This window comes from Octopus sinensis, linkage group LG4 (genome assembly GCF_006345805.1).
Source record: "Octopus sinensis linkage group LG4, ASM634580v1, whole genome shotgun sequence".
Classification (NCBI taxonomy): domain Eukaryota; kingdom Metazoa; phylum Mollusca; class Cephalopoda; order Octopoda; family Octopodidae; genus Octopus; species Octopus sinensis.
The window spans coordinates 155,011,471-155,031,570 of NC_043000.1; the positions used below are offsets into that span (position 1 = coordinate 155,011,471).

Here is a 20,100-nt window from a genome sequence, read left to right on the forward strand (position 1 = left end):
GTCTCATACATGAATATATATATATACACATACTAAGGAAGATATTTACCACACGGTACCCGTGTATGAGTTACGCGGATAAAGGCGTATAGGTGGTGTGTTTTCTCGTGTAAATTTCTGTGAAGCGAAGTAAATTTCTTTGAAACAATTTTCTGAGGAAAAGTACCAGCGTATGAATTCCTCGTTGGAATACTTATTTAGACTGAAGTTCTCAATTCCCGTTGTTGTTCATATTTTTACAGACTAAAGGAGAGTTTTACACTTATTTCACTTTACGTCCCACTTGATAACTTTTGATGACATACAATTGCTTCAAACTAAACAATCCATTCGCCTATCAGATTCTGTACATTGTCTGTGCATATAACAATAGCCCAACATGTGTATGTAAACAACAAAATGAAACTATCGATCATGCTATCTCCATTTGCAGTTTTCTTGCGCCTACAGAGTATCTCAAAAGGCATGATAGAGCAGCACAATATATTCACCGGGTAATTTGCAAAAACCTGGACCTGCCTTATGTTAAAAACTGGTGGGAACACAAACTACCCCCAGTGCTTGAAAATGACCACATCTCACTCCTCTGGAACTTCACCGCTCAAACTGACAGAAAGATAGATGCGAATAGACCAGACACTATATTGAGAGACTTCAGGTAAAAATCATACCTCCTCATTGATATGACTGTCCAGTTGACATAAATGTATCTGTCGAGACCTACCAAAAACTGAGCAAGTATAAAGAACTTGAAATAGAAATTGGCAAAATATGGAATCTCAAGACTAAAACAATACCTGTTGTCATAGGTGCCCTCGGAATGATAGCAAAAGGGGCTGATTCCTACCTAGCTCCAATACCAGAAAACCCCAAAATTACAGAAATTCAAAAGTTAGTGCTTATGGGAACTGCCCATATCGTACGTAAAATACTGTCTATGTAATCTCAAATTTAAAAAAAAACATGATTTTCTTATTTTTCTTAAACATTCTCTAGAACAATACTATGTGCAAAACCAAATATATAACATCTTAGGCATAGCACTAACTTGAACTTCTAACTTGTCTCTTGAAGTCACTGGGTGAGACTTGTAGTCAACTTTACAAATACAAAGCAAAAGTCAAGCACACCTCCACCACCACCACCACCACCAACAACAACAACAATAATAACTGCCCTGATGCTGTACCAGGCAGTGGCTCTCATGGCTTCTGATCTTAACTGATTGGAAGTGTTATCATGTACATTGTTTTGTCTTGGTATAAAAGATGGGCTACAGCAAATATTCTGCTCAATAACACAGATTTGCTCGTCAGTTGTTTGACCTTAACCATTTGAGCATGTCCCTTAGTGGCTGATGATATGTGCATCTCTGATCACGAGCAGAAGTAGTGGGGAAACATCATAGTCATGTGTTGAAAGGAATTCTTTGGGGTTTGGATAATTCTCCTCAGGAAACATAGGTGTTTCATTCAACATCCTTAAACAACCCTTATTCAAGGACCTTTTGAGCGGGATGGGCTACTCGACCTGACGAAAATTCTAACTGGGCCCCACTTGCAAGGTCATGCGCTGTTTATCTTGATATGAGATCACCATGTCGCACACATATGGATGTAATGCATGTGCCTAGTGTACCCTCATCAGACAGGTAGTCATGATGGGTATACTGAACTTTGTATATTTTATCCCAGTGTCACTTTGATGGCATGCACTGCTCTCTCATTCAATAATAATAATAATAATAATAATAATGATCTTTTCTACTAAAGGGCCTGAAATTTGTTGGGTGGGGTACTTTCTATAGTTTCCTTGGTACTTAATTTATCGACACTGAAAGGATAAAAAGTAAAGTCGACCTCAGCCGAATTTAACAATGATACTAATAGACACTCACACATAAAACGGGTAAGATTGACAGAAAAAGATATAGATATAGAGATATGAGGGGTGGGTGGGTAGAAGTCAAACACATAGAAAAACACACACGCACACACACACACACAAAATGTACTATTATGTGAAACAAAGAAAAGGTCTGTTAATCATTTACATGAGAAATATTCTCTCCTGAGCAAATGTTAATTCTATATAATATTTGAGAATGTCTTCATAGACAAAAGAAACATCTGCAACAGTAAGTAATGAATTTATAATGAAAAAATAGGTTTTAGCGTTTGTGACTTAGAAGTAACAAGTATGAAATTAGGAAATTAAATTAAACATTAATAATTAACAGACAACAAACCAGCAAAACGCTAATTATTACTTTTCTAGTTGAAATTCCATTTTTTTTCTGTAGTCTTTAATTTTTGAAATGCTTTCACATTGTGTTATTCAAACAAAAAGTCCATGGTTTCACCACATTACAGTAAGCATTCCTTTATCAAATATCCCAAATATAATTCATTAAAAAAATAATTGAAATTTTGAAAAAGTTGATACATAATTATATACAAACAGCACACACACACACGCACACACACACTCACACGTGCAAACTTTGAAAAGGGTACTATAGAAAGGCGCACAAGTCGTGTTGTATGTCAATCTTACTTCGCATATAGTTTGGTACGAGCGCCAAATGTACCTAAGCTTTATCTTTAAAATCTCAGAGTACAAAATACATGTAGAAACTATGAAAATGCATATTAAAACTGATACAATATACATTATAATCTTTGTCTGTCTATCTATCTATCTGTCTGTCTGTCTGTCTATCTTTCTGTCTATCTGTATGTTTGTCAGTCTGTCTGTCTATCTGCGTACAGACATACATATAATCCACACCGCACACACATTGTTACACAGACACACATATATATAATAAAAAGCTATATACATGACTAACTATATATATATATATATATACACACACACATAGATACATACATACCCCCCCACACACACACATATATTTAGCCATATATATTCAGGACTAGCGTCCTTTAATTAAATTGAGTTTAGTAGTATACAGATAAAGACAATACGGAGAATTTGGAACACAAATCTGGAGTAGTCTCGTTTGTATGGAATTCTTTATAGTTAAAAGTTGAGATGCTAAACAATCAAATGAAGTGTAAGATGGGAATATAATTGTCTCCAACGGCGAGACAATGTATCACATAATCTAAATGCATGATCAGAAGGTGGACTTATAAGCTGATGTTTCCTCGTTAACTTCCTTGTCCAAAGCAGATGTTATCGAAGGAATTGCTCTTTTCAAAGAAAACGATTTCAATTTTACCGAGGTTTTCGAAAGGAAGAGATCAATAGCATGTCCCTTATCACACCACTTCTTTTTTCTTTATTCTATTTTTGACATAAGGCATATATACATTATAATATATATATGCATATACAAGTATCGGTCCCTTGTGCAATTGTCTATGACTGTATAGCCGTGTTGACAAACGCTTCGTGAGCGGAATCTTGTAGACGTACCGTTATGTATGTGTATATATATATGTGTGTGTGTGTGACCTCGAACACACAAGTGCAAACAAGAGAGACAGAGAAAGGCAGAATGCCACTTATATTTGAACACTATACAAATATTCCTTTAAAAAAACATTTCTTTTAATTTTTCTAACTTTAATTATTTAATCGTTACAGTTGAAAAGGTCTCAAAATGACTGAAATGTTCTTTATAAAATTATTTTAGCATTTTCTATTTTGACTTATTTTTTCATATATATCGACTCGTGTGTTCCTTTTCATCCTTATATATATATATATATATATATATATATATATATGTATGTATGTTTGTGTGTGTGCGTGTATGTGGCTATTGGGTTGTTCCTAGCAATACTGGTGCTGATTAGTACCCTTGTTCACTTTAGTGACGTATATATTTCTGTTTCAAGGTTGTAAAATTGCGAATTAGCCACCCTTATTAATTACACGCACACACACATAAACACACACAAATACACAGACATATGTCTATATATATGAGTTTGCGTGTATGTGATTTTGTGTGAGTGTGTGGGTGCGCCTGTATGCATACGAGTGTGTATATTTAATTATGTTGCATTTACCTGTGGCCTTTCAGATCAAAACTAAAGTTTTCCAATCGATCAATAGAGAACAATTGAATAAGTATAAGTCTGTAATAAGTTCTGGGATCTGTATGATGGACTTCTGAAGGCAGTGCACTAAACATTACAATGAGGGAAACTAGTAGAACATAAAAAGCTAAAAGTATACCACTGCATACAAGCACACTCACTCGTATGCTTGTATGTGAGCTTGTATAAGTGTGTGTTGCATTACATTCGTGTGTATTGTGCGCTCTTGTATAGGTATATGTGAATATGTTTGTAAATAATATTAGGTTGTCCCAAAAGTTCGTAAACACTTGCGAAAATTAAATTTTTACTCGCCAGGTACTAACAAAAACAACAAAAATTATTCCTCAAAATAAAGACCATTATTTTCCAAGACTTTCTACGAACTTTTGGGACAACCTTATATATGTAGGCTTTGACTTAAAAATGGACAACTCACCAAAAACATACCCTCTTTTTTCTATCTGCTCAGCAGGATATCTATTCACGTAAAAAAAGATGTTGATCATAATTTCTAATTTCCACTGGATTACAACCATTCTATTTAATCGCTGTTACTTAGCGATTGATCACATTAAAATTTGGATTGAAAAAACAAACAAAAACAAAACGTCAAAACTTGTTTTTAAACATAGATTGGACTCACGTCATGTTGCTTTTAGACCATATCTGTATTGCTTCTAAACTCAACTTAATCCTCGGCGTGATTATTTGTGATTTCCTTCAACAAGAATATGGAAGTTAGACATTTGACTATCATCAAAGATCCAGAAAGCTCGTGGGATCAATTCCATCGTCGCCCGCTGTTTTCATAACATCAATAGGATCCTAATCTGTTAAGTAAATACACATTCACCAGCAGCTGACATATTTCACTCTGCTACTGTATAACTTCCTTTGTTTACAATTGGTTTGCTTTATAGGTTTTTTTCTTTATTTTTACTTTTACTTTTATTTCTATATCTCTAGTCCAATGTTTTAGAATCTAACTTGACCTAGATGCTTGAGGAATTAAAATTAAAAAAAATATTTAAAAAAACTATTTCTATCCATTCATTTCAATCGACATTAAATTTTCAGTCAGCATAATATAATACGAAACAATTTAATGATCGAGAACAGCCGGGCAGGTGAACGTTAAGCTAAATGCATCATAGTTTTCAGTCATTTTGGTTCCGAGCTCTAATCTAGCCAAGTTCAACTTCGTTTTCACATTCTTCACTGATCGATAGACAGCAGCCAATACGATACAGGAATCGATTCAATAATACAATACAATTTTACAAAGAAAAACTGGATTTATGCTCAGTTGTAAAAAAAAATCAATGACAAAAATTAACGAAGAGAAATATATATTTTTAATCCTTAAATTTCGTAAGTCAAGAGTAGGTAACGGAGAGTTTCCGAAGAAACTAAATACATTAGAAATTTCATGTCAGGAAGTCATTAATGAATAGATAACTGTTTCTTTAATTCTCTCCATTGTTTTTCATAGTTTCATGAGATTTCTTCCCATTATATCAGCATGCTGTCTTTTATTCGTTGTTCTTTCAATACTTATTAAATCTGCTCTTCTTGTGTTAGGTTTCTGTCATCTTGACAACTGTTAGTTATCGTTTTCGAAGTCGGTTTGAAAGAATCTTTAATGATAAGAATCTTTAATGATAAGTAGAATCCGAAGAAAATAATAACAGTCTGCATCAACAAATAGGAAGTATCAAAAGTTCACAAAGTGGAATGAATTATTTTGATGTGAGGGTGACGAAGATCAGAAATCTAACATTATGGACAAGACCTCTTGTCGAAAGGAGAAGAAATATTTACTTGTAATACTGAATAAACTGGGACTAGTGAGAATGAGGGAAAATATTAACTGGAAATGAGAGAAGTAGGGAAAAGAGGAAAGGATTTTTGTAAGAGGACATCAGTAAAGTCAGCTGGAATACGGGTAGATTTGAAAAATAGAGAATGGTGTTAAGGTTAAAGTTAGAAAAAATACATAAAATCCATTTATATGTATACCTAAATACACACACAAGCACAAATAAATAAACATAAGAGTTGGTAGCCAGATCGAACGCCTGGTAATATGCATAAAAAATATTGCAGTATCACCAAGCATCTCAAGACTGACTGAATACGATCGGCTGTTTTCGTTGATATGCATATTCAACAATTTGCTGTTACATGCACATACACAATTATATTTATTACCTGTATTATTTTATAAAATTCTCTATTGGTGAATTCATTATTGTTTTCTAAATAGTGACTGATCTTCTCCATGGTGAACACCTTCTCTAATTGATCCTATGTGACATATCCTTGGAAGTCTCTTCAGGTTTAAGAGCCGTCTGTTCTACAGTATTTAAAATGTTTAAAAAAGCAGAAGAGCTACCACACGACCCTGAGTAAAACTGGCTATGACTTGAATGCCATTGTCGGTTATCCTTTATTAATGAAACTGACAAACATGCCATCATAGAATCACGGTACCAAAGCACTAATCTTGGCAATGATTCTGCAGAGGCCTTTACGATTGAGAGTTAAATTCTTTTCTAAGATTGATAAAAGTGATGTAGAGATCATGTTATTGTTCAGAATATTTTTATCCTAAAGCTGGCATACTCCAAATACCATGTCGACTGTCTTGGGTTCTCTAATGTCGTATTACCGCTCAGGCAAAGTTGTGATGGTAACTAGTTGAACGTTACTCAGGTGAGGATCATTCTAACAACTGGGAGCAGAGACAAGCCTAGTAATTGTTGCATCACCGATCGCTGGGATAACCACCGTCTTTTAAAAGTGAATGGAAACCAGTGAGCTTTGAAACAAGGCTAGTATCTCCAGCCTTGTAGTCATGGTTGAAATGGTGTCAAATCAAGGGGCTTGGCACTGGATAGAGAACCTATGGTGTTCTTCACCTCGCCCTCAGCAAACGATATGTTGATCCCTATATGTGGCTAGCTGTTACTGCGGAGTGACAGTTGACATCACTGTGAAAATAATCGACTCATCTTTCAAATAGTAGCTGCGTGATTGTCACCAGTGTTCATCTGTCAGCAGTCATCAAGGAAGAGATGCTTACATGACAACTTGTTGATTGTACACATCCCACCAGGCTATTTACAGTCAATAAAGTGACAACAAGGTTACTTGCAAGCTACCTGGGATTGCTCTAACGATGCATAACCTTTGCAACTATAGTAATTTGCAAGGGGGGGGGGCTGTTACTTTACAGTTTATTCGTAGCTGACGATGAAATCACATCGTTCATTGTTCTTATGCTCACAAATACGCATAAAAATGCGCGCACCTACACACGCACATATGCATACATAAACACATACATACTCATATACGCATTGTTTTATAGAGATTAAGATAGGCAGAAATGTGTTGCTGCTACTGTGTGGCTACGGGAGGAAAAATAGGCAGCTGAGGACAACGAAGGACTAGAGAAGTTAATACGGGCGAGGTGGAGTAAAAAAGAAAATAAGGTACTTTTCCTTGTTTTTGTGGATGTATGTCAAACTGTGGTGTAAGCTAATTCCATGCAGGGAGATGATTCACGAAGTAGCTTGAATTGAACTTTCGAGTTACTGTTTTGGAGAGTGATTACATGTTGTTTCGAATATTTGGACGATGCTCATGGATTCAGTCACATAAAGAACGGCTGGCTTAACCAAAGTGTAGAGCTTTGCAGGACATACAGGTAATACAATATGGTTGGTACAAATACATGCAGTGAAATCTACCAGTTGGAACCTTACTTGAGGTTGGTTACGGATGTAGGGTAACATATGACATAGAGAGCGGAGACATTTAAATGTGCCAGGATTTATATTACAGCGAAGGTAGATTCTAACCAAAATGTCACATTAAACTTTGCTTCCTCTGAAAAAGAGGGGAGAGATTGGGAAAGACAAGAACAAAGTGAGGATGGAAAGAAGGGAATTGAAAGTAGTTCGGTGAAGTGGTAGAGTTGATGGATGAAAGGTAGTAGAACACAGGAACTACGGCTTCCGGTATTTGCGATAAGCGTTCTGAGACTGTGCCTGTTCCCTGAGCTCAGTAAAATAAGGTGATGACTATACAATCAAGGTAATCCTCTGCAAAAAAGAATTGGCGCATTTCATTAGATTTAGAAAGAAGACTTAACATTGTACGCTTGTGGTTAGCCATGATAAGATGGCTTCTATACTTTACATTATCGAGCGATTACTGTTTCAATCTCATTCTGAGATTTAATTATGCTTACTGTTCGTTTTTCGACATCAGTGGCAGACGCCATTAGAAAAACTTATATCTATTTGCAAAGGAGCCTTCACTTTCATCGCTACCTGGTGGTTACCGCCCGTTGACGAGGGACAACCATCCCGAAACTAGTTCGAGCGTATCACTCAGGCTTGCGAGGAAGGGATGGCCTCCCTTTGCAAATACTCTAAGGACACAGATATTGTGTCTAAAGCCAGCTAGAGACGAAGATCTCTTGGGGCTATAAAGCTACAGTAACAACCCCCTCCTCAATGTGGTTAGCCATGATAAGATGGCTTCTATACTTTACATTATCGAGCGATTACTGTTTCAATCTCATTCTGAGATTTAATTATGCTTAATGTCAATGTATTGTTTCTAAATGGAATCATAATGGCCTCTCATTGATAATGATGAAGTGGATTTTTTTCCTTGAGAGACCTAATCAGCAGAGCGGCAGACGATTTGTGATAATTTGCTTACGCTCTTCCATAGTGTAAGTTCGAAATCATAGAGAGAACCGGCAAAGTACTGGGTGTCAATGTAATTAATTTGTTCCCTCACCACAAAATTTTTGGCACGATGTCAATAATAAAAATCAACTCATTTTAGACATGTTATCCCTTTAAGAGCAAGGACGCTAAATAGACATTGTATTTTTTTTCTTGCGTATACAGTAACGCCGCTACTTAAAAGAACACTAAAAGACTATTGTTCTCTGTTTGACTAGCTTGTTTTAACATATTGGAAAGTTAACGTGGTAATCATAGTGGCAAAGGACGAGGTTGACTTAACTGATACCTTGTAGCAATATATTCTTCAGGATTTATAGTAGAATAGTGCAGCCAGATAAGAGAGCGACGTAGTTAATGTTACAGCCATATCTATAACTAGCAGTATCGCCCGGCGTTGCTCGGGTTTGTAAGGGAAATAACTATATAAGCATTTTTAGAGAGTTACTTCCCTTATATAATAGCAAAAAAATGCATTAAAAATGGGAAAAAATGATGGTAATTTTTTTTTAATCGTAGACTCATCGTAGACGCGCGCTAATACCCAGAAGGGCTCGATATGAATGACGACTATAAGATACCCGGTTTTGGTTACACTGCACCACAAAATGTGGGAGTAGTTAGGAATCTAAATCGTAGGAGACAGACACACAACTTCACTTTTATATATCTATAATATACTTATTTTTGTGTTTTTCTAGATCAGATCGTAAAGACAATAAGATTAAAATGATGTTTAAAAATGGTTTCTATTGTTTTTTTAATAGGCCTATGCATTTATTTGAGATCGCAGATGGCTTAGTAGATAGTTTAGTTGCATCCGTAGCCAAGAGACTTAGCTGCCGTACGACACAGTACATGAATTGGTAAATAGATACTTCAGAATCAACAACAGTTAACGGATGTAAGCAACGATATTACCGTAAAATTGCTATTTCGCTAGGTAGGGATTGTGTATCTTGTGTAGTTTGCAAGGTGCGTTAAATGATATAGTGTTGGGTGGTTATTGTGAGAGTTCGTGCTGTGTTGATTATATGTTAATATGAGTTCTGTGATTTGCTGTTGGTGCTCTTGTTGTCGTTGTTGTTGTTAAGCAACAAGACGGGCAAGGGTGATTAGGTGATGGTCTAGGGCTTAGGGGCGGGAGACCCCAGACCTTGGAAAACAAAAAAACTTTGGTCGTCTTGTTGTAGTCGAGAGCTCTTCGTTGTCGCCCGACACCACTGGAAGGCAGCCCTCGAAGTCGCTGGAAATGGAGATCTCCAGGTCCAAATTCTTGAACGGCTGCTGTTGGTGCGTCGGTTGTGGGTTGGCGCAGGAATAAGCAACATCAGGCATGGGGTTCAATTTACGTTGCATTATCGAAAAATGTCTTTTGCCCTACCCTCAATTTAACCCAAGTTTTGCGTTAAAAATCCCGTCGGAGCCGGGCGGATATATTGCAACCTGTATTTACACCCTTATCATGTATTCTACCACGCTGATTCAGCAAGAGAATTACATGTGTATGCAATAATTTACTACTTACAGATTTACGAGAATGTAGTTCAGTTCATTGAACACTCTAATGATAAAACCGACGAAGGACTCATGTTATTGTCGGATGTTCTTTATTTAAGAGTATGTGTTGTGTTCTTATTTTATTGGGTGATGGTTGAGTAGAAAAAAGTATTGTTTGGGCTCTACTAAGGTTGAGGTTTGTCCATAATCTGTTTAGTAGTAAAAATTATGTTGTCAAATGGAAAGAGTCTTGCATAAGAAGTAGGTTGTGTTTAACAGGACTACATTTCTGACTTTGTTGTAAGCCCTAATACGGTTTTTATGATTTTGTTCGTTGCCTACCCTGATAGCTTCTCGATTTTATCCCGGCTGGTATTAACGTCAGAAGAGGTAGACATATCTTTAAGAATTCAAAGATTCTCATTTCTGTCTTTGAACTCAGAACGAAAGACGTCGGAAGAAATATTGCAAATTATTTTTCTGACGATCTTACAATTCTCCTAGTCCACGGCAACGACAGCAGCAGCAGCAGCAACAGCAGCAGCAGCAGCAACGGCAGCAGCAGCAGAAACAACATCAATAACAACAACAACGACAATAACAACAACAATCATAATAATAATTTTACTTTTAGCATGGACACGGCTGATAAACTACATTCATTTTACTCGTGACTGTATCCGTTCGATAAACATCACTGGCCAGCAACATTCGTATATGGAATGAATGCGTGCAACACGAGTTTCAGCGCGAGTCCTCGAAGTTGACGGTAGTATTGTATCTGTGCAGTTTACTTTGAACTGGTAATGTCCTACACGTCCTCGGAGGCAACGCCAGGGTAGAAATTTTTGGAAGTTATCTATTATCATAGTGTCGAAAATAATAAAAAACCACCAAACAAGTGGGTGTGTATAGTATGATTAGAACAAATATGGGACAAAATTCAAGTAGAAAAAAGGTCATGAGACCAAAATCGCAGGGATACCCCGAGAAAAACTTTGCTACATGAATGAGTGAATGCAATATTACGGATATTAATTAAAATGTGATTTCCTCTTTCACACACATATAATGTCATTAAATAAACTGTACTAACATTGTGTACAAGTTTCAATTAGTATTATCAATTAGTAAACTACTTTAAATAAATTACTTAATTACTTTTCTGTTTACGACATTTTTTTCACGATTCTTTCCCAAGCCGCAATTATGAATTTATTTCTGTGAATCTTTTTTTTTTTGTTTTTGCTTTAACTATTTATATTCAACATTCGATCGACGGAATATTTGACCGATTTTATTGAAGCCCAAATAGAATGGTAATAGAATGGTTGTAGTTTAATCCAAAATGAAAAGCAATTCCATCTCTGAATATCCTCTCTTTTTCATTTTTCCCAAATTGTGTATCTAGGTCCACATTATCATTTCTTTAATTACTGTATAAATGAGATTAGGCCCTTAATCCTAGTAAGTAAAGAGAGTAGACAAAGGTTTCCTGACTGGGTTATACTGAAAATATTTCGGATCTTTTCAGTTTGAACGGCAGTTTTTCCAAGTGGTGTCATAGGAAATTGTCACCCATAACTATGACCCTAGAATCGATCTATTGCATTTCAATCTCTTTTAGGGTTTGGATTAATTAGGGTTAGAGGTGGGGGCAAAGGTGTCTTTTTTTCTTCACAAATGTAAATAAACCCAATCTGTTTCTTAAACGAGGGACATTTTCATACGGCACAGAATGATTTTTAACGCAATAGGCGTCACTGATTGGTTGAAATTGCAGAAATTAAAGAAAAAAAACCCAAATATCTTACAAACTATAAAATTTTCTCAATAAAGTCAAGAGAAAAAGATGTTTTATAAACACATTCTACCAGTATACGAAGTTAAAAATTTTTTAGTTACATAGAAATTATGTTAAAAACTGCCGTTCAAACCGAAAAGATCCAATATTTCTTATTGTTGTTTAGCCTCAGTTCAGTTTGATAGATATAGATCCATAATCAATGGCGTACCATTTTACTTTCGATGAATACTATAACTGAGACTACATTTATATATCTGTTATGTCGTACTCGTTCAGATGACCTCTACTCAACATAACTCTATTCTTCTCTGCTCGTGACGTCAGGGCTTTTCCCTCTATATCTATCTACGTATTGGGTTAGCCTACTTCATTGTCTGGGGGCGTCCACACAACAATGTCTTTATTTATTCAAAACAGTAGGGCTGATTTGACAGTTCAATTATCAGGTAGAAGTTCTTTATGGCCGCAAATTCATTTAACCCAGAAATATAAAATAGCTGCTAGGCCATAGGGGATCATTCGATTACAAAGATAAATTCCCTTTAGTGTATCTGTTTTCTTGGAAAAGCTTTAAAAACTAACAGCTTCATAGTGGTTAGTAACTATTTACGACTTGGCGAAATGTGTCCATAAGTTGTGAGTTGTAATTTGTATTATGCTGTAAAGAATCTTACATCATTATCAACAATGAAAATCCTAAAACAACTGATATGCATTACGTCAACAAAAGCAGCTGAGTGTATTGAAAGAAAGACTAAAATGGTGGAAGGCGATTTTATGGCGGAACCTTTATATGAGCAACCGCCTTTGAAATGTAGTCTATTGGAAACAATACAAAGACTAATGCATTCAGAAGCATGTCAATAAGTACAATACGTACATGTACACACACACACATACAGGCACGCATGCACATACACACGAATGTATGAATATGTATACGTATATGAACACATATATGCATATAATATCTATGTATATGTGTATTTATGAATGCATGAGTTTGTATATGTATACACACATATATACATATATACATACATACATTCACACACACATACACGCACGCACATACGAATGTATGAATATGTATATGTATATGAACACATATATGCATATAATATATGCTTATGTGTATTTATGAATGCATGAGTTTGTATATGTATACACACACACACACACACATACATACATACATACATTCACACACACACATACATGCATGCACGTACGAATGTATGAATACGTATACGTATATGAACACATATATGCATATAATATATACATATATATATATATATATATATATATATATATATATATATATATATATATATAGATAAGTGTATTTTTACCTTGTTAACAATTAACACGGAAAAAAAAATAAATAGTTACCAGGGCAGCAAAAATCTCACAAGTAAAGATGTGGTAACTCCTTGTTTATAAAGGTAGAAACTTCGTGTTTACGTTGAATATTTTGAATAATATGTGTCGAAAATAAAAATATTTGATTACACCTGCGTTAACTCTATTTTTTATTCATATATATATATATATATATATATATATATATATATATGTATGTGTGTGTATTTATTAAGTATGAGTTTGTATTTGTACACACACATACACACATATATATATATACATACATACAATCCTATATATACATACATTCACACACACACACACCACACACACACACACACATATATATTTATAGTTTTCGGCTAATAGTTTTATTACAAGGTATTATTGGTCCCGAGATTAGATTAAAAGACACTTGCCCATTAACTCATGCAGATGAATCGAACCAGAGGCAGCATGTTTGTGAATTGGATCTTATTACCGCCTATCCTTGGCTGCACCTATGTTGTAAGAGTAAATATAATAATCCATTCCTGGGTCTGTCTTTGAGAGTTTAAGTTCTGCTAGACGCTACATACAATGAGAATGCCTTCCGCGACATTCCTGTCCAATATTTTCATGGAACATAAAGCACAGGAATGGCTGTGTGGTAAGTAGCTTGCTTACCAACCACATGGTTTTGGGTTCATTCCCATTGCGTGGGACCTTGGGCAAGTGTTTTCTACTATAGCCTCGGGCCGACAAATACATATGTGTTCATATACATATACATATTCATACATTCGTATGTGCGTGCGTGTATGTGTGTGTGAATGTATGTATGTATATATGTATATATGTGTGTGCCTTGTGAGTGGATTTGGTAGATGGAAACTGAAAGAAGCCCGTCGTATATATATATATATATATATATATATATATGTGTGTGTGTATGCGTGTATATGTTTGTGTGTCTGTGTTTATCCCCCGCACCATCGCTTGACAACCGATGCTGGTGTGTTTACGTCCCCGTAACTTAGCGGTTCGGCACAAGAGACTGATAAAATAAGTACTAGGCTTACAAAGAATAAGTCCTGGGGTCGATTTGCTCGACTAAAAGGCGGTGCTCTAGCATGGCCACAGTCAAATGACTGAAACCAGTAAAAGAGCATACACTTGAGTGCGCGCACAAACGCACACACACACACAAACACTCACATATATACCGACATGTATGCACTCATGTTCAAAAACATATACCCACACGCACAAACGACCTCACGCATATACGCCAAGGTGTAGTGTAGGCTTCTACTGTACGAGCCAAAAGGTAATGATTAAATACTGCTGGAAGAGAATTTTCTCCGTTCTCTTTTAGTACATCATGTGAGCAATTTATGTAAATTTTATTTTCAGTGAAAGGAACAGAACACGAATTTAATTAGCAACTACCATTTAGATGTAATGCCAATAAATCGAAACAGTACAGCATAAGCGGAGCCATAAGAATGGTAGACTATGCTGCTTTCTGCATCGGTTGACTTGACTTAATCTTGTTATTTGATGCTATTTCCTTTGGATGACTCTAATCTCCTCAAAGCTCTTACTTCATTTGGAAGTTTCAATTTCATGTTTAAATATTTTAATCCAAGAAAGCGATGCTGATCTATAGCCGAGTCAACAATTCATAGACGTGTTGCAGTTAGTCTAGTGCTGTTGTTGTTGTTGCTGTTGTTGTTGTTGAGTTTCGAGGGAGGTAGTGGAAGGGAGAGCGGTTCAAATGGATGTTGAGTGATGTAAAGGGTAATATTGGAAGATGAATTTAGTACAGGTTGTAGGAGCTGAGGGACTAAACAGATATTGCGAGGACAGAAGAAGGACAGAAGAGGGGTAGAAGAAGGACAGACCGTCTTAGTAATGATAGAGGTCAGTAAAATGATGCGATTCAATACTGTAGTTTTAATGAGTAATCATAAAAGTGCAAGATACAGTAGCATTAGTCAACATCAGCATGGAACATAAGCAAAAATATATAAATTACTTTAGCCTGGAGCCACACGAGGAATGAATTATATCTTCACGGAAAATATTTGCCATAACAGGAATACTTCTTAATAGCAATTCCTTATACCACCGAGGTCGTCTTTGTCTTTAGTTCTCTCGGGATCGATAAAATAAGTACTAGTTGAGAACCGGAGTCGATCTAATTGACTTATCCACTCCCGCGAAATTGCTGCCCTTGTTTCAAAATTTGAAACCAATATCGGAGCTATTTCTCTTTTACTTTTAAAGGTTTTGATTTTGCCTATTTATCTTTTGGCATATTTATATACAAACATATTAATTTATTTTACGAAAAAATAATCATGTCAAATACCAAAATGTGCAATACATTATAAATATAAAACAATAGAAAATTTAATATATACGAAAATGCCAAGTGAATAGGGTATATGTACGCTTCCCAAACAGCATTTTAAACCTACTCCATATAATTGATTCTATGTAAAACACTTAATTCCATATTTCCTTAGGTGTTTTGAGTTGCTTTTATGCGTCTGTGGGAAAGATACCAACAATAGACTAACGGTATACATAGAAGATTCACCTTTGCATTGCTTCTCACTAACGTCACACTAAGGATATTAGAGCTATGTGATCACGTGATCACGTGATCACGTGACCGACCAGACCATCAGATGTTGCTACACATCGCTGGTCACAATGCACTTCGCATTGTTTTAGCCTTCGAATGACGCCACCCCGCTGGCTAAGCGAGCAGGCCAACAGAAGAAAGAGTGAGAGAAAGAGTGGTGAAAGAGTACAGCAGGGATCGCCACCACCCCCTGCCGGAGCCTCGTGGAGCTTATAAGTGTTTTCGTTCAATAAACACACACAACGCCCCGTCTGGGAATCGAAAACGCGATCCTCCGACCGCGAGTCCGCTGCCCTAACCACTGGGCCATTGCGCCTCCACAAGTGCTATGTATGATCTTAAAAAGGTCCTTGTGATATGTGAATATATAATTTTAACATCTACATCCTTCAAATACCAATTCTCATAAATAAAATACAAATATTTTTTTCTGATGCAGTCGATTACTTTCAAAAAGTATATGTTTAACAAACTCGCCAGTCTGTAGTTAGCAAACCACCCACTCGCAAAACAAACCGGTTCTGAATTTGGTTTATATTTGGAATAATACTATAGATTATTTAGCTACAGAATAAAGAAAACTGCATTGTTTTCATACAGATTCCTACTAGACTGTGCTCCAGATGCCAAATATAGTCTGCTTTACTTTTGAATTTAAGGACCTTCTGAAACCTTCATATCAACATGGTCACCTATATCTGTTAATATATCCCCACCTCAATCTAAGTACAAATGTAAGTACAGACGTTGATAAAATAACGAAAGAATATGCGCAACTTAGTTCTTTCCAGTATTACCACACAACAACAACTGTCTATTCATTAATCAATATCAATAAACCTACAATATCCATCTCGCTCTCACTCTCTCACCCTCTCTCTTTCTCTTCTCACTCTGTCTTTATATATATATAATATATATATATAATGTATATACACATCTATATCGATCCATCTGTTTATCTTTGTTTAAACTTATAGAAAACATATATGTCGGTTTGCTTACACAGAACCACCTATACGCATATAATTACACATTCACCGACCGTTTTTACATACATACCCATAGATACGTCTACACGCATATATAAACACACACATACACACACACACACACACACACACACACATATATATATATATATATATATATATATAGATATATATATATATATATTATATATATATATATAATGTATATACACATCTATATCGATCCAACTGTTTATCTTTGTTTAAACTTATAGAAAGCATATATGTCGGTTTGCTTACACAGAACCACCTATACGCATATAATTACACATTCACCGATCGTTTTTACATACATACCCATAGATACGTCTATACGCATATATAAACACACACGCACACACACACATATATATATATATATATATATATATATATATAACGCATATAGATGCACATGCAAACACATATATATATATGTAGGTTTGTATGTGTGAGAGAAAGGGAGAAAGAGGGTGAGAGAGGAAAAGAGGAAAGGGAGAGAGAGGGAGTGAAAGGGAGAAAGGGTGTAAGAGTGTATAACCTCGGCATATGTTATGTACTGAGTAGCTAAATTCTAATGAAATTGAAATAATCCGTGCATTTCGAAGACGATACTATGCATGTTCAAATCTAAAAATTGTAAGCATGGGAAGTAACTCCTACAACAATCCAACCAATGAACTTCTTCACTTGACTTGTGGAGAGGTTCATGGACTTATATTATTCCTAATTAAATACACAAGGCTAATAAATAGATATGGAAAATTCATATTAAAGATTGAGCATTTTCGTATTCTCATTGTCACATATAAACAGGTGAATGTGTATAGTTCAGTGGTTAGAGCGTCGGGGTAACAATCACGAAGTAGTGGGTTCGATTTCCGGACCGGGTTGTGTGTTGTACTCTTGAGCAAGATCCTATTTCAGATTGCTCCAGTTCACTCAGCCGTAAAAATGAGTTGCGACGTCACTGGTGCAAAGCTTATTGGCCTTTGTTTTCCCCTTGGATAACATTGACGGCGTGGAGAAGGGCGTCTGGTATGCATGGGTGACTGATGGTCTTCTATAAACAACCTTGCTCGGACTTGCACCTCGAAGGGGAACTTTCTAGGTGCAATCCCGTAATCATCAGTTTGATGTCACATCCGTATGTATACACACAGTAGCTATAGCATGTTATATCAAATGATGGAAGACGGTTGGTAGACTGTGTCTTTTTCAGTCAAAATGAGTCATTTTATTTCATTAATGACAGTAGTAGCTAATACTTCACCTATAGCTCTGTACTCTCCATTGACTAAATAATTTTGAGTGAAAGACATGCACCCTCAACTTGCACTTTGTTCGTCATACTACATGCAGAAGAAAATGTTTAGATTCATCTGTCCTCAATGATTCCACTATAATATAAGTATTCGTTGTTATTGTTAATTCTAGGTTAGCCCTAATTAACCATATCTATGATCAAAGGCATCATTCTATCTTTGACACCCAATTTATTTAAGTATTATTCACCTAAGACTAGATTATTCTATATTTGTTTCGTTTCTGAGGTACTAGAGTATGATATGAAAAGTATTTTACTACTATTTTTAGTAGGTCAAGTGACAACATAGAGGCTCTCACACAGACGCAAGAATATTCCATATTCCATCACATGTATACGTGTACGTATATAGCTAGTTCATTGTGCCGTAGGGTCATAAGTATAGGGGGAGGTTTTATCTAGTGTCTCTGTCACTACCAAAATGGAGTGATCATTTTACTATCCATGTTCCATAAAAAAAAACAAGAAACAAAAAACAAAACGATGAGTTGGACACAACTAACAAAACCCTCGTCAATTGTATTGTACTGCTTTTGCTGCTAAAGCAGTGGGGCTTTCTCATTGTCATATGTATTTACATTTTTATAGCGAGGTGGATCGGGTTGTTAAGCCTCTTAGCTAAGAACACAATGCAGAAAAAACTGTAGCCTGATATTGATGTTATAGCCATCTGCCACGTTTCTACCCCATACGTACATACATACATACATACATACATACATACATACATACATACATACATACATACATACATACATACATACATGTGGAGACGCGTGTCTTAGTGGTTAGGATATTGGACTCATGATTGCAAGATTGTGGTTTCGTTTCCTAGACCGAGCGATACCTTGTGTTCTTGAACAAAGCACTTCATTTCACGTTGCTCCAGTCCACTCATCTGGCAAAAATGAGTAATTTTGCGACGGACCGGCGTCCCGTCCAGCTGGGAAATTTATACGCCATTGAAACCGGTAAACCGGCCCTTATGAATTGGCATATAACTCACCTTTATATGCATACATACACACGCACGCACACATGCACGCACAAACACACATACACAACCATAATAATTGATACGCACATACACATTTATCCATGTTTCCAAACTGCTACATGTTCTTTTCTATATCAACTGGGTCAAGTACGATTGGTACATACATGCATTAGCGTATAATCTATGGAATCAATATATATATGCAGAAGTCCTCAGGAATGTAACTCTGTGCAAATTCATGCATGTATATATATATATATAATATATATATATATATATATATATATATATATATATATATATATATATGCATATAATTACATTTCTTCAATATGTTAGTATTTGCTTTTGCATGATCTTCGCTTATATATGTATTGACACACACATATGTATACATACGTATGTGTGTGGATACACACACTCTCTCATATAAGCATACGTATGCTTTCTTTTAGCTATGAGTATATTTCATAATATACAGTTGTTTGTATATGTAGGTTTGTATGTTTTAATTCTTGAACATCTGTGATACTAACATTAGTATTCTCTTGCATTATTCTTGTACTGTTCTTCGTGCGTGTGTGTGTGAGTGTGTGTGTGAGAAAGAGAAAGTG

At 35.7% G+C, this 20,100-nt stretch overlaps 1 protein-coding gene across 9 annotated transcripts in view; it reads right to left on the reverse strand.

The window, feature by feature from the left end:
* Positions 1-20,100, reverse strand: part of LOC115210354 (potassium voltage-gated channel protein Shaw) — a 505,184-nt gene that overhangs the window by 309,107 nt on the left and 175,977 nt on the right. The window contains exon 1 of one of the 9 annotated variants that reach the window (XM_036502595.1): positions 4,720-4,859. The exons of the other annotated variants lie outside the window; for them this stretch is intronic. The gene's annotated coding sequence lies outside the window, so the exon portion shown is untranslated. Of the gene's footprint in view, positions 1-4,719; positions 4,860-20,100 lie in introns of those variants that run through there. 9 annotated transcript variants of the gene reach the window in all.